At 44.1% G+C, this 21941-nt stretch overlaps 1 protein-coding gene across 2 annotated transcripts in view; it reads left to right on the top strand.

Annotated features, from left to right (window-relative positions):
* The window catches only part of LPP (LIM domain containing preferred translocation partner in lipoma), a 626627-nt gene that overhangs the window by 41216 nt on the left and 563470 nt on the right, over positions 1-21941 (top strand). The window contains exon 1 of one of the 2 annotated variants that reach the window (XM_060010953.1): positions 6030-6388. The exons of the other annotated variant lie outside the window; for it this stretch is intronic. The gene's annotated coding sequence lies outside the window, so the exon portion shown is untranslated. Of the gene's footprint in view, positions 1-6029; positions 6389-21941 lie in introns of those variants that run through there. 2 annotated transcript variants of the gene reach the window in all.

The following is a 21941-nucleotide window of genomic DNA, read 5'->3' as shown; positions in this document are numbered from 1 at the left end:
CACATTGTACCTTGAGCTATTCTTATTTATGCGTGTGTATAATTCTTCCCCTTCTGTAAGCTTCTGGAGGGTGGGGCAGCCTCTTAATTTTGGTGTCTTCTGCTGTGCTGAGAATATTGGAGCCGTTCCCTGAATGTTTTTTGAGTAAATGTGTTACTTTTAGTTCAACTCAGCAGTTGTCCAAAATTAACCTCATGAGATGTTGGTAGCTTTGGTGAACATTTGGAGAGGTCTACCGTGATAGAGTGAAATCCGGTGACCTAGTTACAGAATATCCCCTGCAGGCTCACTGGGGAGGGAGGCTCATGTTTAAACTCTGTGAAAGAAGAGCCTGGATTTTTTATGGTGGCGGTTGTTTACATGTCTTTTAAAATGACCCTTCCCCCCTTTTTTATGGCTTCATGATTTAAAAAAGTTCTTTAGATAAAATTGGATATTATCAGCTTTACTCCTGTAGTAATTCTAAGCAAGATCATTTGTTATTTGAGGACATATTGACTAAACGTTTATTTTTCAGTTTTTAAAAATTTTATTGAAGTATAGTTGATTTATAATGTGTTAGTTTCAGGTGTACAGCAAAGTGATTCAATTAGACATATACATATATTCATTCTTTTTCAGATTCTTTCCTCATATAGGTTATCACAGAATATTGAGCAGAGTTCTCTGTTCCATACAGTAGGTCCTTGTTGGTTATCTATCTTATATATAGTAGTGTGTGTATGTTAATCCCAAACTCCTGATTTATCCTTCCTCCCCACGTTTCCCCTTTGGTAACCGTAAGTTTGTTTTCGATATCTGTTAAGTCTGTTTCTGTTTTGTAAAGTTCATTTGTATCATTTTAAAAAATTAGGTTCCACCTATGAGTGATATCACATGACTAAGCTTTTAGAATGGGGCTGGCACCCTGCTCGGCGCAGGCATTAACCAGAGCCGGAGATGCTGCTTCCGCCCTCGGGGCCTCAGCCTGGCGGAAGCGCGCACACCCGGAAGCCGCACGTGCTGCGGTGCGAGGGTGGCTGGGTGCGCGGGGGCCACAGGGGCAGTCATGACAGTCTATTCTGTTCTTCATTTACCGAAATGAAGACACTCACATTGTTAGTGAGCTTCTGGACTCTCCCGACATTCCCTGCAGGTATGATTCCGGTTATTATTAAAATTAAGTAATAATCAAATTAATATTAAACAAAGTGGTTCTTTTGGTGAAAGTAACATGTGCTCATGTTGTAAATTTAGAATGTGGAGGAAAGTGTAAAAAAAAAAAAAAGAAAACCGCTTGTAATCCCACCCTTGACAGGTCAGTACTTTGACATTTTATTCGTGGAATTCTGTTTGGCTGTGTGACCCCAGGTTTTTTACCTGAACTCACTCTCCACAATCTCGTTCTCAGCTCTACTTTGTATAATATTTTTAAAGCATTTGAGATGAAAAAAATACTGTATTTCAACCAAAATGCACATTCATCTCTTTTGAGGCAGGCTAACCTCATACACACACACACACACATACGCGCGCGCATGCACGCGCACACAACGGGGCACGATCACTCTGGTTGAGAACCAACTTCTCATTTTACAGATAGGAAAACTGAGGCCTAGAACTTGTCCAAGATCACATTAAAAAAAAGTGGCAATCGACACTTCAGCCCAGGTCTCCTGAATTCCGGTCCAGGGCTCTTCCTACTCGACAGTGATACCTCCTTACTAGGTCATAGAAGCAGTGGTGGAAAGAGAAGAGGAAAAACACGTCAGTTCTAAAGAGTGCAGGTTTTTTCCCCGCGTCCTTTCTCAGAGCTATTTTTGTGACTATTCAATACATGTACAATGCTGCCTCTCGCAGCATTCTGGCTGGACCAAGAGGCCATTCACTGCTGACTGCAGCCATGCTCTCCCTCTACGGCAGGCTCCATGGGATCCCGGGCCCAGAAAGCAGATGGGAACAGACTTTTTCAATCACATTTCAGGGTCTGAGTGTACACAGAAAGAAATGACTGCGTATCCTGTTAAACTTGTGTACTTAATGAAACAGTGACGGATGAGCGTGACTGACTGGGGGTGGGGCAGGGAGTGAAGTTGAGGTGGATTCATCTTAGTCTGTAATTCATTCATGAGCTCCAATAAGTCTTATACCCAAATGCAAATTATTCATTCTCTCTAAATGTGACCCTGTTATTCTAACTCCCCAAACCTTCAGTTGTTTCCTTTTGCGTACAGAACAAAGCATGGACTCCTGCCTGGCATTTGAGGCCCTCTGTGATCTATCCTTGACACTGATAGAATATGGAGATGTAATAATGTAGCAGTTAAGAGCCAGACTTGGCAGCCAGGCTGCTCCACCGCCAATTAGCACTCTTACCTGGGCAGGATACTGCACCTGTGTTTCAGTTTCCTCATGTGTAAAATGGCAAGAAGATTGTTCTGGGGAGTAAGTGAGTTAGGATTTGTAAAGGTTTACCAGTGTCTAGGTCCTAATCCATTACATAGAAAGTGCTTTCTTTGTTTACTAAATGGGTACCTTTCCAACTCCTCCACTGATAGCATTTCCCTTTTGCACTAGACTTCTGGTCATTCCTGAGACGGTCCCCTCGTTCTCCTGCCTCTGTGCAGCTGTGACCCTTAACTTTAACATGTTGGCTCTCTCATTTCATGTGTGTCCAAATCTTAATCATCCTTTTAAGGCCAGGCTCAAAGGCATCTTTATCCATTTCTTTCTTCACTAATTCACATATTCTTTATTCCCTTAACAGATTTCTTTTCTTTTAGAGATTCTGTTGTGTGCCAGGTGCATTATTTAGGAAGGCGTCCATGGTTCTTGGAGCTGGGGGAGGTCCATCACTTCTGCCATCACCACTTCTGCCACATCACCATCGACCCTGCTTTACAGTTTTGGGTGGGTTTGTTTGATCTCCCCTACTAGAATATTAGCTCCTTGAGAGCAGAGTGCTTATTAGTAGGTGTTTATTAAGCTATATTTAAATTGAATAAATAAATGAATAAAGTTACACTTTGTGGGTATTTATTACCTTCTAATAAAGGCAAGAAAATAGGAACAACACTGTGTGTTGTTCTATCTGTGTGTGTTGAAAATAGAACCAACTTCTCATTTTACAGATAGAAAAAAATAGGAACAACACTGTGTGTGTTGTTCTGTCTGTAAAATGAGAGAGGGAGAGGGAGAGAGAAGAGATATTTTGAATGGGAAGAAGGATGAGGCTAGTTCTGAGGGCAGAGAACCCCTTCCAAGTTGAAGAAAGGCAAAAAAGACAGGAATGAAAGGAAAACTGCAGAAGTAGAGAGAAACGGGATGAGAGAGAAGGTTATTCTCTGAACTGTAAAGCAGTCGCTCCAAGAAATGGTTTTCCTTAAGTGGTATAAAATGTGAAGCGAATTGGGTCTCACTTTATCTTTCCCTCTTTAGGAGGTTGGAGCTGATTTTTAAAATGAGGTGGGGGAGGGAGGTGGAGTTTGGAGAAGGAAAGTGAAAACTGTTTTCTGAAGTTCTCTTGCCAAATAGCTCCCTGGAGAGAAAGTTCAGAGGGAGGGCCTGCCTAAGCAGACTAACTCGCTCTTTCTTTCGTCTTTCTTTCGTCGTTGTCCTGGTCACTCTCCCATCCCTATTCTTCACTTCCAAACATCTTCTTTCCTTCTTCCTTTTTCTGTTCTTTTTTTTTTTTTTTAAATTGTATAAGTATTACAAATGAGAAGCTGGAGGAAAATTAAAACGAAACACAAGGCAAGCAGATAATTTCGATCTCAGTTATAAAAATGATGTGTTTTAGATTTGTTTCCCTGATCTGTTTCCCACTGGGAGCTTCCCCTCCTGCCACCCCTCCCCATTTCTTTTCCCAGACTTCCACCCACTTTCTGACTCAAGGCTGGAGAGGAGACTGACCACACAACGGGATTTGAGGAGTGAGCAGGGCAGTTTTCAAGTGCTGATTCTAGAGGTTTAACATGAGCAAATTCCTGGCCTTTTTCTGAAGATTTTTCAGCTGACTTTTTTTTTTGGTCTCTTGAGTTTACTACTAAAGATGCTTTGGTGTGGAAGGTACCAAGTTTCAGCGATGGGCTTGCCTTCCTGAGTGCTTGGCATATGCAGGCCTCAAGCTATTTGCGGGGGATGCTGAGATAGGAAAATTGGACTTCGGACTGCAAGGGCTTGACTGTGTGTGTATGTGCGTGCACATGCGCACTGTGGTTGCTGTGGGGATTCTGGCTTCTGGGGATGGAAGGGGGGGGGCCGGGAGTAGGTAGATTGGGTTGCCCACAACTGGTGATCACCTGGAGGTGCTGTTTGCTGCTGCTGGGGAAAGCTTCACCGGGGGGTGTGGTGTTGAAAGGTCTTGAAAGATGGCTAGGACTTTAATCAACAAGGAAGAGAGACATGCGTCTTCAAGACAAAGGGAGCAGCAGAGGTACGGGAAGACATAGAAGCGTGGGGAGTGGCAGGCTGCGGAGGTGAGGAATCGTAGAAGGGGTAAATCCTGCACCCTCCTCTAGGTTTGGGGGCTTTTTCCCCTGTAAGCAGAAGGGAGGGAGTATGAGTTTTAGAAAGGGCTGTGATAGGATTACTCTGGTGCGTGTGTGTTTTATTTTGCTTTTACTTTTTAATTTTCCGAGTCTTTTTAGGAACTGTGAGACAACCTTGACTCTGGGAAGCGTGCACTGCTTGTCTTGCTATGTCTTTTCTTTCCTCTTCCGGCCTGGCCTGGGGCCTTGTCTGGCTTCTGATAATGAAGTGTGGCAGGGCCGGCTCCCGGGAGCCGATGTGAGGTCTGAGCAGACCCTGGGCCTGTTCTTCACGGTTTCCCATCCTTTTTCCTCCTCTTTTTCTCTCCTCACCCCCAGCAGGAGCAGCAGCCCTCCCCTCCCTAAAATAAATAAACCAGTCGCTCCAAAAGGTTCCAAGCACATTAGTCACATATCCCAGAAGTTTAATACAGAATTATTTTGACAGTGAGAACAAGAAGTGTTTTCTAGTTGAACGCACAGAACTTGCTTCTTCCAACTGGGCTTTCTGCCGCAGAGACAGATGATGTGTTTTTTAGATGGATCAGCCGTGCAGGAGACTGTGTCGCTTCCCTTGGAAGCGTGACAAATTGCTCACTACCAAAAGTGGTTGGGGAAAAGATGTGAAGTGAGAGAGAGAGAGAGAGAGAGAGAGAGAGAGAGAGAGAGAGATCGCATCCTTATCGAGAACATAACTTTCTCCCTAATAACTTCAATCAGCCACTGAGAGCTTTCTATGTGTTTGTTTATTTATTTGGCCGCCCCTGGAGCTGTGAAGTCCTCTTTTAAACCCGGGCTCATGGGTGTTCTAAAAGATGAGGACAGATCGAGTTATTGCAATGCGGGTGGATCTCTAAGCATTCCGGTTGAATAGCTCTTCCAGAAATATTTCTTGACTCACTAATTTAGCACTTTCTGTTGCCGTTACTAAGCAGATTGGAGAGTCCTGCCTGCGATTTCGCCAGACTCCTCTAAGGTTGACGTGGATCCTCTTATTCCTATCTGGCCCGTGGAGAGGTGGAGGAATGCAAAGCTGAAGTCTACTGGCGCCCAAGAGGGACTTTAACCTGAGCTGCCAGAGTGCCATCTGAAGAGCCAGAGAAAAGCCTGTGCTCTCCTGTCCCGGCTTCGCCCTTCTCCTTCAGGGCCCAGCCACCATGCAGGAAGAGGCTTTCTTCCAGGGTGGCTGACCTGGGTGTGAAGACCCAGAGATGAGCGTGGAGGACAGAAGTTAAGGCACTTCCAGACCTGGGATACCTGTCCTTCTGGCTCCACTTCTTGCTTCTCAAATCTTTCTAGAGATTTCCAGCCTTTTGGTGTGTGTGGGGGGAAGTTGGCCTCTCTGATTGCAGTGCATGCTCTCTGGAGCGCTTTTAACCCCTTCTGATTGTTTCTCATTAGCCCCTCATTCCCAGGCCTTCATCCAAGAAACATTAACTGGCCCTCATGAAATCTCATGGGAAATCCCAATGCAGGTTTCCCCTGCTATCCGGAAGTAGAGCGTTCGTATAAAGTGTTTTATGAGCCGAAATGGAGTAAAGCGAAAATCCTCTTCGGCTTTCTTTTGGTGAGTGAAAACAAATGTAATGTAGGTCTTTCATAAAAGCAAAGTGCTATAAAGAAAACTTTCGAAAAGCAGAAGATACCTGAATGTAGAATAACCAAAGTATGGTTCTATGGTGACGCTGTTGTTAACTAGGCTTCTATCCAGGGCCAAGTTCTCATCCAGAACTCCGTGCCTCTGTGGAGCCCACTTTGAAAACCATTGTAATGGAGGTGCTTCAAGACTTCTGGCAGCCCTGGCGACCATGCTTCTGGCTTCTTTAAGCTTTCTGCCTTTCTGGACATCTCTCAAGGTTGAGAAAGTGGCACCTGTACAGGTGAGGAAGATGGGCCCAGAGGGAGACATGATCTTACACTGGCTGTGAAATCCCACGTTTTGAGGGCCTGTTGGCTCGCTTACTTCCGGTGATTGTTCTCAGGTGGCTGCTCGGCCCCCAGGCCTCCTCACCTGGGCCTGCCCTGGCCAGCACCTCATAATTGTTCATTGCACTGCACTGAGCAGTCATCTCAGTAAACTCTTGCTACCATTGTTGGGCCCACAGCCTCTGTCTCAGGAGCATTATGAGGGGAGTAGCATGGCATTCAAGCCATTTTTAAGGAAACCTTTTTTTTTTTTTTTAAATGCTGAATTTGCTTTTTGGCAGAAAAGTAAAGCATGGGCCATCTCTCATTTCTCTATTGATACTTACGCGGTACCTACAATCGTATGACACTCTACTGTTCCCCAAAGAAGGTTCTGACCTTTATGATCATACTTTACATTTTCACATTGCAAGACAATTTCTAAAGAGCTTTTTTTCTCGGTAAGATCTCACTTGAGCCTCACGATAATGCAGATGCAAAGGAGACTCAACGAGGTAATACATGTAGAATCAGAGTTAGGCTCGCAGTTCACAGTCAGGTTGGGAAGAATTACGGGGATGTGAACCTTAGGCTCCCTGACTCATACCATTGTAGCGAAGTATTCTTTCTCCTTGTAGCAGGAATTATGAATGAATATGCTACTAACAGCTACTGTTTATTAAGTGCTTATTTATTTGTCAAACACTGCTAGGGAGACACTTTGTGAAAAGCTCATTTAATCTCTTCAGCTACCGTATAAGGTAGAAATGATCATGTCTGGTTTGAAGACGAATCCCTGGAGATATTGAGAGGACAAGTAAGTTGCTGAAGGTTCCTCTTCACAGAGTCAATGGACCGTGTATTCCAACCAGGACTGCTTGCCTCCAGAGGCCTTTCACATAGAGGATGTGATCTCTGCCCATCCTTGGTCCTCACTAGGGAGACCAAAAGTGCTCTCTTGAAAACGACAAGGCTAGTTTGTGGGTGACCACACGCTACAGTGAGTGCCGCATACTGTTGAGAGTTAACAGGTGGTCATTTTCTCTCTGCTCTTGGAGCTTGTAACATCTCTATGCAGTCTCTTCTCCTTTCCTTTTAGATTTTATGTGCTCACCATGGGAAATTACTGATCTGTGCACCATGGGGCAAGTCATTTCTATTCCTGGGCCCTTGGTTTCTCCCTCACTCAAAATAGCTTTTCTTTCCTGATCTTTCTGTCCTAAGTGTACATGTCTGGGGAATGTGCTTATTGAATTCTCTTCGTATAAGTCCTTTCAAAAATATTGTTGGGAATTATAGATGCTCAGTAAATGCTTGTTTTAAATTGAAATGATAATTGCAGGTAATGCCAGTTTTCAAAGAGATTTTCTGCTTCTGAAATGCAACTTGCCAAAGTTTGAAAGTCAGACACCACATGAAGAGGTAACTAAGTCGTATCAGGGAAGATGAATGCCTAATACATATTCTGATTGGTTTGCTGGTGATGTCTTGCTTTCTTCAGTGTCAATTTTGTCTTTCTAATTCTTGTATTAGGACAACTATCCTCCCCTCCCCCAAGACACACATCAGCATTTGCAGACACAGACGCACAGACACACACACGCGCGCGCGCGCGCGCACACACACACACACACACATACACACACACAGAGTTCTTGAGCAAGAGACCCTCTTACATTTGTTAAATTTGTCACTTTCTCCACAGAATCTGGTTAGCATACCTTTGGGTGAGCAAAAGAAAAATCTTTTTCTCTGTGCCAAGTTCAGGGTGTGAATCAATTCTCCCTGGCTTTTGCATTTTAGTAAATGTTTCCTAGATGGATTCATCGAATTTCCAGTAAAGACAAACAGCTCAGAAAGCAGATTGCTTTCATACCCGAGGCCTGAGTTCTGTGACCCAGGCGTTGGAGCTCAGTTCCATATATGGCCAAAAGAGAAACAGGGTGAGGGAGTGGAGGGAGAATACCAGACATAAAATGCATTCCTGAGAAGTGTGCCTTCGCAACTGACAAAACAGGACCCTCGTTGGTTTCCATCTTCTGCAGAACACGAAACTGTGACGTTTTCAGAAAGAAGCCAATGTTCCAGGCATCGGCCACAGGGAACAGTTTATTTTCCCTTTTCTTTTGGGTCACATGTAGGTTTAATTTGGAGTCAGTGTTGAAGTCGATGCTAGCAAGCAATGAGGACTAAAAAATTATTCTTGGAGTCAGCAGATGTGGGTACTCAGCCCAGTAAGACCGCCATCCAGCTGTGAAACTCTCTCTGGCTTGTTTTCTCTCAGTGTCAGAGTGACAGGGCTGAATATGATGATCTCTGAGATCTCTACTATTTCTGTTGTCTTTGGTTCTAATTTTGCCTGAGATTTTCCAGTTCCTGTGGAATTCCCCACAGAAAGTAGTTTCTAATTCTTCCAAATACTTTGTGTGGTTTGAACTTAAAAAGACACAATAAAAACCCTGGTCTTGAATTTTTCTTTGTGATTTCCTTAAATATAACTTGGACACATTGTTATTAGCCTTTCACTTGGCAGATAGCTTCTTACTGAGGGTGGAGATGGGTGCATTTACTGCTTCCTCAAGGTCTTCCCCCTCTGCTGGTCCCTCTTGTTGTTGGAGAACAAATTCAGGTATGCCCAACACAGAGTTGTAGGAACAGGTGTGCACTTAGCAAATGCAGCCTTGTAGTGGCCTTATCAGTTGTCTGCGTCTTTTATAAATTCCGTCTCCTCTGTGGGAGAAGCGGGGCTGGTAGGAGGCAGCTCCAGAAACTTCCTCACACCTCAGGAAATGGAACTAGGGATGTGAAATTGAGGTGTTGGCTTTCCAGTTAGTAATTGGATGAGTCACTTGCCTGTCACACATGTTAAGAAGGTTAAGAAAGAAATAAAAATACAAAATTTTGGCCCTCGAGAGGACCGCAGTCATTTCTACTTTATGAGGCCAGACATAATTTCTTTCTTTCTCTCATTTATCTCAGTTGAGATAAAGGGAGGCTTCTCTGTTCCCTGACAAAACGTTCCAGCCCTCGGGCTTTCCCATCTTGATGGCAGCCCATGGCCACCAGCACGCTGAGCGCTCGTGGAAAGGTGCTGTTTGGAGGAGCCCACGGTGGTTCAGCAGGCATCCAGGGGAGCCCCTTCTCCCTGCTGAGGCTCAGCTCCGGTGCCGCTCTGCCTTGCTGCGACGGCCCCTTCGATGGGACCAGTAAGTGCTCCCGCATAGACGCTAAGTCCTAGGTGGTGGAGGAGGAGACAGGCAAGTACTGAGAAAGCAGAGAGCGATTGCTCCAGAGAGAGTGGGAGCTAAGAGGTCTGTGTTCTGTTGGCACCTGTGCCGTGAGCTTTCTTTGTGACTTGGTCAAGATGCTTCAGGTCTCTAGGCCTTTATTTCTCCATCTGGAAAGTGAAATGCTAGTGGGCCTTGGAGGTTATTTAATTGAACGTATTTCCAGATCGTTGCTTCATGTCTCATATTGCTCCTACTTCATATCCCCAGTCACACTGAGCTCATCAACTTGCACAGAGTTCTGACTAGTCCTCCTTAATGTCCAATAGAACAAAGACAGGATGGCTTCTCTGTGGGTTCCCACTCATTATACTATTTTGACCAAATTTTTTAGCAAGGCATTCAACTCCTTTCACAGTCTAGTTCCAACTGATGGTCGCAGCCTTTCCTTGCATGGGTGGCCTTCATCTTGACTTTGAGCCCTCTGGTGCCACGGAGGTAGGTGTGTGTATAAAAAGAGGAGACTGCGCACCATGACCAGGCAGCGTAACTGGGGCTGGAGTGGAATTGAGAAGAATGAATCAGGATCCTGGGCCTCTGTGATAGACTCTACCAGTGAGTTAGGGGATATTTAAGGAAACTGAGCACAGTGTATCTTCTGCTTTGGTAGAAAGCATACATTGTAATGGTTACAAACCCTTGGTGCTATTATGAGAAAACCACAGGGAAGACCAATCATATAAACAGTAATAATTTATTGGCTGTGACTAACCCTTCGGGGAGTATGATATGTGATGTCGGTTTCTACAGGGCTTTCCAGTGGACTAACCCTTTTCCACACCCATTAACTCATCAGATCCTCATAGGTGAGGTGGCAGGCTGAAGAATATACCCTCACTTTACTTCAGAGCAAACTGATGCTCAAATAAAGTTGAAGAGGCTGCCCAGTGTCGCAGGGTAAAAGCTGGCACGGCAGAGATTTGTCTAGTGCTTTTATGCCTGCACTGTGTTTCTTTTTGAAGCTTCAGCCTATCCAGTAAATCAGGATAACACACACACACACACACACACACACACACACACACACACACACACACACACACACACACACACACACACACACCTCCCCCATCAGAGGATGGGAGAAGATGCTATTTAATTAGTTGTGAAGTGTGCGAGCCATAATATTTGGTGAATCAGTCTTGGTGATGAGTAGGGTGATGTGACAGTCAGTTCACTTTCACAGCTGAATTCTCAACTAGGGCACTATGACAGGGAACAGAACTGAGGATTTCTAGTTTGGGACTGTTCATTCTTGGCACGTGTACTTTCATTTACTTAAGACAGCAAAGAACTAAAAATTATCAGACATTTAATATGTGCCAGGTTTAGTGCTGGATGCTAATCCGTAGAAGTGAATCATAAACCAAGGGTTGGGAAGGACTTTAAAATGTGTGTAGAATACCCCATCTTTCCTCTCATCCATCAGCCCCTCCTCTGTTATTCTCACCAGGTGTTATGTCCCACTGTACTTGACTACTTCATGTGATCTCTTATTGTAGGGGGTCGTTGCTCCAAACGCTTTGATCTTTAATGTTTAGAGAAACACCCAAACTATTCGTAACTTCCATCAGTGTTAATGTATTCATCTGTTAAGTGGCTTTATGAAAATGGAATCCTTCTCTTAAATTTATGTTTTCTTCTTAGAGTAAGTTCCTTGGGTTGGCTGTCTGCTCTTGAGAGAGATTATTAACTCTCATTTCTCCTAAAATTTCCTCTTACATGATTTGGGGCTGCTTATCTTGATTCTGGAAGGTGAAAATTGGGGGAAATGAGCCCACATTGTACTCTTTCAACTCCATTTTTGGGACCAGAATTATATCTGTATAATTGCTCAAATTTTGGATCATGTAGGAACATGTTTCTGCACACGGGATTTGAAAACTATTTATACTTTCTTAGAAATGCAAACTCTTCAAGTTGCAAGGGAGCATAAAGATTCCCTCAGATAGCCCTAGACTACAAATTCCTTGAGGTCAAGAGCTGTGTCAGATGTATTTCTGTACCTCTTACTGCCGGTACCAGGGGCCTTGACAAAAGAACTGGATTGATTGGATTATCAGTTTTTGTGCTTTCTTTGCCCCTTCCTCGACTTGTTCAGTCATTGGGAGGAGTTGGATGGACCCATCGAGTGTGATGAATAAGTAAATCACAGGGTTAACCCCCCTCCGCTAGGGCTTTAGCTGTGTTTAGATTTAAGAATGCTGAGTAACTCATAAAACACGATTCCAAAGCACTTTGCAGATAGAAAGTGCTTCATGTGTAATAAATAATAACGGGCTATAGAAACTTCTGATAGATCTTATGGTGGTAGAGTGAAATGGTTGGTGTTGACCCCTCTCATCATTTTGCAATTAGTGTTTCCATCTTCAAGTCACTGTATATTCCTCATTGTGGGCAAAGTTACTTTCTGAACTGGCTAGGAATTAAGCCTTCCAGTTACCGTTAGGAGAGGGATGGAAGGAACATCATGAATATTGATAGGCGAGTCTTTAATTGATAGGCAAGGCTTTAATTCTCTGCTTAAATCCAGTCCTTTCTGGATCCTGTCCTCTTCCTCAACTGTTATGTCTTTTACGGAGTCTGTAGTCGTCACCTCTATTTTACTTCCAGACCATCGGTATTCTCAAGCAATGGAAAAGGGCACCTTTCTCCAAAGGAGACAGTGGAATGGTCAGGGCCTATCCTGCCTTTGAATCATCAGTATAAGAGGGATTTCATCCAGGGAATGGCCTGCCCTTCCTTTGTCCTGAAGCGTGGGTCAGTCTGATTCAAATTTGGTGAATATGCGGTGACTGCCCACCAGGAGCCATGAACTACGTTTTCACCTGTGTTATCCCACCTTATGAAAGTGAGTGAACTGAAGTATAAACAGAATCTTGCTGTTTTTCTTGGTGACTTTCAAAGCCTCTTTCTTCTCAGCAACAGTGACCCACTGTAGCTGAGCATTATTCATTCAATTAGTAAATATTTATTCAGCACCTACTATATTCCAGGAACTCTTCTCAGCGAATAAAACAAAGTCCTCTCAAGCTGACATTTGAAGGATTTAACACAAGTATGATTTTTAAAAAAATGATCTGGCAGAATTATGCTTAAAGCAATAAACACCACAAACAACACACCAGCTCTTTCCTTCTGCCCTTTCCTCCTACTCTTTCTCTTGTCTCTCATTTTTTTTTTCTCTTCATAACCTGACTCAGCACCCTTTATTCTCTCACCCTGTCTTACCAAGAAGCCCATATTTTCTTCATTCCTTTCTTTGTCTCCTCTTTATGTCTGCTTGTGCCTTGTACATGGGGGCGCAGCAGATGAGCCCTGATGCTGGCTTGCTCCCAACTTGGTGCTCACCCTAGCTTCCCTGTGCTCCTGCTTCACCTCCAGGCATGGAGTGGTGGGTAGATGCCCGTGCTGCCAATTGGAACCTGGAGGGAAGGGTGGCTGGTGGCGCTGGAGCTTTTGGTTGCCCACCCAGCAGCACTGCATTGGCAGGATCCTGTTGAAGAGATGGATGTGGCCCCAAATCCTAGGTGCTCCAGCAGATTATCAGCTCATAGGTGCTTCTCTCAGGAGGTCTTCCTTGATTCTCTCCTCTCAATTCTTATCATGCATCTTTGCCAGAATAGAAGCTCAGTAAATTTAGTTTCTTTTGCTTCTCTGAAGTCTCATGTCTCTTTATCTGGGCTTGACTTAATGGGACTTACTCTTTAATTTCATGGTTCTTGTGCCCATTTCTCACCTCCCTAGGAAGCATGGACTGTGTCCATGTGTGTTAAAGTCTGTTAAATGAACTGGGGGTGGGAGGGGGAGCATTTTACAAAAACTAAAATTTGTTTCTTGTTTTGGGATGAGACTCTTGGAGCCACATTTATTACTCAGTCCTAGGTTTTAGTGGCTCAGAGGCAGAGAGCTGACCGTTACACTGATCGAGTGGTTGAATTTTCAAGTGCTTCTGGATTTCCACTCAAGTCTGAGGTTTGCAGATGCCTGACCATTTCTGGGTTACTGTCATCTACCCCTAAATCTGATATTTGGGAATGCGGCCATGATAACTCCCTAGTAGATACAAAGTAGAACTGGTAGGATAGAGCTTTTCTTCTCTGTTCCCATGATCTTGACCTCTAACATCATGCTTTACTTTTTCTTTTTAAATAAATTTATTTATTTATTTATGGCTGCGTTGGGTCTTCGTTGCTGTGCGCGGGCTTTCTCTAGTTGCGGCAAGCGGGGGCTACTCTTTGTTGTGGTGCGCGGGCTTCTCATCGCGGTGGCTTCTCTTGTTGCAGAGCACAGGCTCTAGGCGCGCAGGCTTCAGTAGTTGTGGCTTGCATGCTCTAGAGCGCAGGCTCAGTAGTTTTGGCACGCAGGCTCAGTAGTTGTGGCTCGTGGGCTCTAGAGTGCAGGCTCAGTAGTTGTGGCGCATGGGCTTAGTTGCTCCACGACATGTGGGATTTTCCCAGACCAGGGCTCAAATCCGTGTCCCCTGCACTGGCAGGTGGATTCTTAACCACTGAACCACCAGGGAAGTCCCATGCTTTACTTTTTGCCTTTTGTTTCTGTGCTGGATTCCAGCCCCCAGTCTCTCTGGTTAGCATGATAACTCTTGTTTATTGCACATGTACTAAATGTCAGGCACTGACTAAATTGTTTTCCATATTTCCTTTCATTTAATCCTCAAAGCTAGCCAGTGTAGTAGGTAGTAGTATTATCTGTGTTGGATGGATGAGGAAATTGAGGCTTAGAGAGGTTTAAGTAACTTGCCCAACATCACACAAAATGTGATGACAGGGTTTGGCACCAGCTTTTGATTTCTGAATTACTCTACTCACCCCTGGTTGCCTCTCCCGCCCTTTTCTGCTCGCCTTGCTTATGAGAGTCAAGGACTAGGTATTGGATGGAAGGAATGCTCTTTCCTCACTTCTTTCTCCCGTTGGCACCTGTAGCCAGAGCCCTCTATTCTTCTGACCTCTCATCAGATGCTAAATTGGCTCTCAAGGCTGGATTTGCTGACAGGTACCTTCTAGTGGGTTCATTGTTTTTCATGGTTTACTTGGTTTATCACCAATGAGGGACAGCTTGACATTTACTTTCCTGTCTGTTGGATTCTGATCTCCTCTCAGTGTTTCTCCACACTTAGCAAAGACTCTATGACCGTATGAACTGATAGCAAGTACCTTCCTGCATATCCATCATAATACAATATGTTATAATAAGATCTAGAGGTATAGTTGAGATTTTGAGAGCAGTCTAAGAGAAGAGAGTGAAGTTTGGAGAGAGGCATAACCTTCACATCTTCTGGTGGATGCTGGTGAGCACAGCTCAGCCCCTTGAAATCATTTGCTCTCCAGAGACCTGCCTCAGCCTGGGCCACTTATATTATTGGTGCTTAGCATTTTTGTATTAGTTTACATTTGCAGAGTGCTTTCCAGTGATTTATTAGCTGTTCTTGTTTTTAATAGCCCCTGGAGGTAAGTTGATATTCAACCTTCTGAGAACATAAACGCATAGAGAAGGCTCATCTCATCAGATATTATTGGATCTGGGGTCAGGACTTTGAACTCCTGGGATAAGGCCATTTGGTGTCATTGCCTCATGAGGATTAATAGGAGACCAAGTGGACTTTACTTTAGCTCCCAGAGTCTCTAAGGCAGAGGTGGAATGATGGTAGCTATTTAAGGAAATTGCCCAGAAGCCATTATCAGAGGACCTGGATTCCAGTCCTGACTTGGCTGTTGACCATCTGTATTGACCTTGAACTATCGCTTTGCCTATCTGTATCTTGGATTCACTCTCTGGTAAAACAAGGGTCATCTCCCAAGTCCCTTTAGATCCAACATTGTGTTAAATATAATTCTATGACTTTGGACCCCTTCTTTGGAAGGGGTAGTTGGTGAATGATACGACAGGGAACATGGGTATAGATCTCAGCCATTAGGGGATGTATATTCAAAAGGTGTTCACCTTCCCTTTTCCAGGATCCAAGGACAACCTGACAATGATAAGCCTTCAGATTTATTTGAAGAAGCACATCATAGTCCTCATTCACTGTAAAACTAAGGTACTGAGTGGAGCTGCTAGAGGGAAGCCAGACTGGAGCCAAGAGCATCAATCCTGTGTCTTATGGATGTTGTAGAAAGTAATTAGTAGGCTTGATTATCTAACTGGTTCAACAAACGTTTTGGGGATATGATGTAATGTGAGGAAACATTTAGTTGTCAGATTTTAGGGCTGTATCAAATTTATTCTTGCAGGAAAAGTCTAGTTGTCCTGGCAACCTGAAATTGATTTTCTTTTTGCTCTTGTCAGCTGAAACTGGTCCCCTTTGAATCATTCCTCTAATTTAATATAGAGAACTGTATGTCCTCACCTGGTGACCAAATCGTTCTTAATGACAGGTGACCCCGGCAAATGGTTCCTCTTTCCTACCTGAGCCAGAGGCGATAGTTTATTACTGCCTTCACCCCATGTTGTTCTCTTTGTGGTTATTTATTCATCCGTGGAGTCAGGTGAGGAAGTAAAGTGGCATTCACTTAATTAAGAGTTCAGTCAGGCCTGTAGAGCAATGATGTAATTGGCAGCCAATCACAGCCTTTCGTTTCCAGTTACTTCTTGGACAGGGATGGGATTAGAATGGGCTCCAGGGGAGGGAGTCCTTTAGTATTCTGTAACCTGGGGAGGGTGATGTAATGGCCCAGATGACTGTTTTCTGCCTCTGTCAGTCATCTCTATCAAGGGAAAGGGGATGATCTGTGAGCTAGGAAGGGTAGAATCGACGTCATTAAGAAGAAATTGATGTCCTCGACCGAAGAGGAGGTTGCAAGAGAGCAGTCTGCTCTACTAAATGATTTCAAAGTTCATGGGACACATGTACTGCATCTCAGGATACAGGGAACGTCTGATGGTGACTGTAGAAGGGAGGCCAGTAATTCTGAGGAAACCTGGAAATCAGCAGAAATGCCAGAAGTGAGAGATGAGGAAATAGATATCAGTTACCAAAAAAAAAAAAAAAAACCAAAACAAAACCCAAACAAACCAGTATCCGGAGTCTAGAATCTGCTGACTTTATTGTGATTCCCGGTATAATTCTAGGCTTGCTTTTTCGACAGATGATTTATGAGTCTTTGAAAGGAAGCTGTGTTCACCAGGAGCTGGAACAGGGTCACCTCGCCATTTCCCTTTTTGTTTCAGTTAATCAGCTGGTGGATTAGAGTGATATCATAGACATAGTGTAGACCGGGCAGGTTTTGGAGTCAGGTTGTCTGGGTTTAAATCCAGCATCCTCTGCTTCGTAGCTACACGATCTTAGGCAAGTTGCTTAATTTCTGTGACTCAGCTTCCTCTTCTATAAAGTGGGGCTAATGATAGAACAGAGAAAGACTCTATGAAGTAATGCATGTGAAATCCTAAAACAACACCTTGCACATATTAAGCATTCAGTAAGTGTTGCTATCGTTACTCGTAGTAGGGAGACCTTTGAATTTAATAAAGCATTTAAAATCTTTTACGTATTTATAGATAAGATGGAGACACGTAGGGTGGATTATGAAACAGGCAGTGGATTAATTTATGGGTCCATGAATGAATACACACTTTGTAGTAACATGGGTAGAGAAGCTTGAAACTTACATTGCAAGGGTGAGGATGCAGGGAGTGAGTGAGTTTGTGAACCTTTCTGCAACTTACCAAACCCCTTCCTACTCCCTCATCCTTTTTTCTCCCAAGAAGGAACCATCATTAAAAATTCAGTATGCGTCTAGTTTTCCCCTGTACATTTATATTGCTATAAATATATATTTATTTCTTGGTTTAAAAAAAAACCTCAAAAATTATTTGTAAAAAGTTTACATTCTTTGTTTTTTCAAAAGAATACCAGGACTATCAAAATTGGAACAGTCACTTGGAGCTGCAGTGCCATGTTTGACTTACTTATTTATTTTTTTAGTTGAAGTACACTTGATTTACAGTGTTTCAGGTGTACAGCAAGGTGATGCAGTTCTATTATAGATTCAGATTCTTTTCCATTATAGGTTATTACAAGATAGTGAATATAGTGCTCTGTGCCATACAGTAGGTTCTGGTTGTTTATATATTTTATATATAGTAGTGTGTTACCTGTTAATCCCAAATTCCTAATTTATTTCTCACCCTTTTTTCCCCTTTGGTAACCGTAAGTTTTTTTTTTCCTTTTTTTTCTATGTCTGTGAGTCTATGTTTGTTTCGTAAATAAGTTCATTTGTTTCATATTTTAGATTCCACATGTAAGTGATATCATGATATTTGTCTTTCTCTGTCTGGCTTACTTCACTTAGTATGAGAATCTCTAGGTTCATCCATGTTGCTGCCAATGGCATTATTTCATTCTTTTTTATGACCGAATAGTATTCTATTGTATATATGTACCACGTCTTCTTTATTCATCTCTTGTTGGACATTTAGGTTGCTTCCATGTCCTGGCTATCGCAAATAGTGCTGCTATGAACATTGAGCTTCATGTATCTTTTCGAATTAGAGTTTTCACTGGAAATATGCCCAGGAGTGGGATTGCTGGATCATACGGTAACTCTATTTTTAGTTTCTGTAAGGAATTCCCTATGTTTGACTTAGGTATAATCATTCTTTATCCGTAGGCAGTGGTACCTATACTGTTTTCCCTTCTCACCGTGGCCTTGGGAGACTTTCCTTTCTTCCTTTACCTACCCTTCCCTTCTCATCTGTTCCCTCCCTGTCTTCCTTCCTTCCCTCCCTCCCTGGTTATCTACCTTCTTACCTTTCTTCCTCTTTTCATTTTAAAGAATCTCTGTCCTTAGCTTAAATTGGGTCTTAGAGACCATACTTTGCATGATGTTATAGGCCTTTGGAGAATCAGGCTTTGGCCACCCAGTTCCAGCTCTGAATTGCCAGGTCTCACCAATACATTTTCTTGGGCTTCCGTTTCTTGTCTTTAACACTGGAGGTTGTGGTACCATGTTCAGACTCCAGAGGCCATATTGGGGCATGAGTGAGTGATAACATGTCTTTCCTTGTTCTGTCTGTGGCATGCTAGGAGGTTGGCTGCATATACATGTATATTCCTTGGTTTTTTGGAGGGGTAGGTTTTATTTTGCTGGGGTGCCCTGAGAGTAGTGAGCTCACAGCTTCTGTCAGGAGACTTGCCTTGTGTTTTTCTGGCCTCCCAGTGTCCTTAATATACGCGATAAGCCTGCACAGGGCCCTAGCCGATCTGACTTCAGGCTGCCTTTCCCCAGCCCCCTGACTCCCCCTATCTACCCCATGCTCATACTCTTCATCCCACGTGGAGGGCCATTCTGCCTGGCCCGCTGTGGTTGCCCGGCAGCACCCTTCCATACCTAGCTCAAATTCCGCCTTCTCAGAAACATCAGCTTTCCCATTTGGAATCAGTCTCTTTGCTCCTACATTCCCCATCCCATGGTTTGTATTTCCAGAAACACTTTCTCAGACCATCTTGTATTTTAATGGGTGATATCTGTTTCTGAGCTCTGATCTGCAGAAGGCGGGTATCTCTGAGCCTTTGGAGCTTAGCTCAGTAGCTGGCATTTTCAGGCACTCTGTAAATATGTGTTAAATTGAATTACTTAGGAGGCCTGAGGGGTTGGAAGGTTATCTACAGTTAACCCAAGGAATTAGAAGGGCTCCTGGGAACTGATTTAGGGACCTATAGCTCTTAAGAGCAGCGATCAGCTTTTCCCTGCCTCCTTCTTAATCCTGTTTTTCCAGAGGCAGAGGGAAAGGTGATGTCTGCTTAAGATGCTGGTGACATTCCCAGTGAGATAGGTCAAGGTGCACCATCTCTTCTTCTAGCTCTCAAGTTCTTGGAGTATCCACCTTCTATCAGAAAAGATTTCCTTTCTAAAAACAATTTTATTAATTTATTAATTTTTGGCTGCATTGGGTCTTCGTTGCTGTGTGCAGGCTTTCTCTAGTTGTGGTGAGCGGGGGCCGCTCTCTGTTGCGGTGCGCGGGCTTCTCGTTGCGGTGGCTTCTCTTGTTAAGCCCGTGCGCCACAACTACTGAGCCTGCGCTCTTGAGCCTGTGAGCCACAACTACTGAGTCTGCGTGCCACAACTACTGAAGCCCACGCGCGTAGAGCCCGTGCTCCTCAACAAAGGAAAAGATTTCCTTTTGAAGAGGAGGAAGTGGTTTATGTGATGACCTCTGGATTTCTGACTTCGGTTATAAATCTTCTCGAAAAAGACTTTGCGGTTGCCCCTGCTACAAGGAAGGTGGACAAGTCAAGGTGTGCTTTGTGAAACTGAGTGAAACTCCAGCCTTGCTTTGTGACTTTGACCCTTGGGAACAGTCCAGGGTCAGGCTGTACGCACATGGCGTGCTCCAGAAATCCACCTTCCACCATCACTATTGGGATCTTAACTCAGTTGCTGCTTGTGAAACACCTTTTTCCTGACTTGCAGTGCAGATTCTGCATGGACTACTGAGTATTGCTTCTAGTGACTCATGCATAGAAAAACGCTTTATGTTTAACACATCACACATAGAGACTTCAGGTGTGAAAAAGATGCGTGATACAGAGGAAAGAGAAAAAGAGCAAGTCCAGGACCCCTGCTTCCAGTCCTAAATGTGCCAGAGACATATTGTGTGGCATGTGCCTTAATTTCCAGATCTGTAAAATGGGACACTAATAATTACTAGGAGGGGTTGTTATGTATGTTAGCTGAGATTATCTAGGCAAAGCATCTGGCAGGTAGCACCGGACATGGTTCAACAACAGAGAATCTCAGTGAAATTGTATCGACTTGGTTATGAGCCCAGCTCCAGTAGCTGCTTGAATTAGGATGATTTATATAACTTCAGTGAGACTGAGTTACTAAACCTCTCTGAGCCCCAATTTAAGTGGATTTTATTTGACATTAAATATACCTTGCATGCTCAGTTGTAAAGATTAGAGAATGTTTGTAAAAGCCCTAGCAAGGTGGTGTTTCTCAGCATCTGACCCGGGGATTGACCCTTCCCACTGCCCCAGCTTCTCTGGAGTGGTGAGATGTATGCTGTGGGGCGATGTGTCTCAGAGGTGTTGACTGAAGTTCCCCTTAGCGCCATACTTCCTTCCTGTGTCCTGGGCACAAAACCTTTCTCTCTAGAAACCAGACCTGTAGAATAGAGTTAGTCATGGAGATGCTGATTTTAGGAGGATACCAACCAGAGCACGTCTGGAGAAGTGCAGCCAGTCCAGTGGAGGGTGTTTTAAGAGCTTTCATTTGTTGGAGAGCTGGCAGTATTTCAGTTAGGGAAAGGTGGATTTTGGATGCGAGGGGAAGGTTGAGATTGGTGATGGAGAGAGAAGTTATTGCTGGTCCAGGGTGGAGGTGACCAGGCCTGACAGAGGAGAGTGGCAGGTGAGGATGGAGAAGTGGGGCTTAGCGGAAGGAGGATGGGAATTAGGAAACCCAAGGAAGACATGGAGGGTTCTGGTCAGAGTATTGGGTGCAGAGGCTGGAGACACATGAACAATTATGGTGTAGCTGCGGGACTTCTCAGGATAAGCAGGACAGGGGCTTTCTGTTGTCACCATCCCACTAGGGAAAAGAAGGGACGGTCCTAAGGTGTGTGTGTGTGTGTGTATATGTGTGTGTGCGTGCGCGCACATGTGCATCTGTGTATGTGCATGTGTGCATAAGTGTGTATTAGGAACAGGACCAAAGAGGTTGGGGATTTACCCAAGGCCATGCAGCTAGGAAACATCTTTCATTTGCTTAAAGCGCTAAGTTTAGTAATGACTGTGAGTGACAGAAATGGGCAGGGGGAGCATGTAGGGAAAGGGCCTCAGCCCCATTTCCTGCTCCCTCCCAGGCAGGTAGTGAGTAGGAGTTTTAAGTTTCACTGTTTGATAGCATCACCTCCTCTGCTTTCCCAGAAATTATTCCTCGAAGTATGACTCGAATCGTTACTCTGTTGGGAGATGTCTCAGTTCAGAGCTGACTTTCTGCTGTGGTTGTTTACTAAAGAGACGGTGGCCCTGGCAATTCAGGGGTGGCTTAATCAAGTGGAAAGAACAGCGGGCCTGGGTCTGGGTGCTGGCCCTGCTTTGTGAGACCTGTGAAAATTGGGCGAGTGAATAGACTTCTTAGTGCGTGGCTTTTTGATTCCTACTTGATGAATTTGTTGTGATGATGCTTTGCTGATTGCACTGTTGGTCCTCGTATGATAAAGATAAAGGGGTGCTGGACTTTCTAGGTGTGTGAAGCAGAGGGGGATGGTAGCGAGT

The sequence above is a fragment of the Delphinus delphis genome, chromosome 4, assembly GCF_949987515.2.
Source record: "Delphinus delphis chromosome 4, mDelDel1.2, whole genome shotgun sequence".
NCBI classification, from domain to species: Eukaryota; Metazoa; Chordata; class Mammalia; order Artiodactyla; family Delphinidae; genus Delphinus; species Delphinus delphis.
The sequence above is the reverse complement of the archived record's forward strand: the minus strand, read 5'-3'. Positions and strand labels throughout refer to the sequence as shown.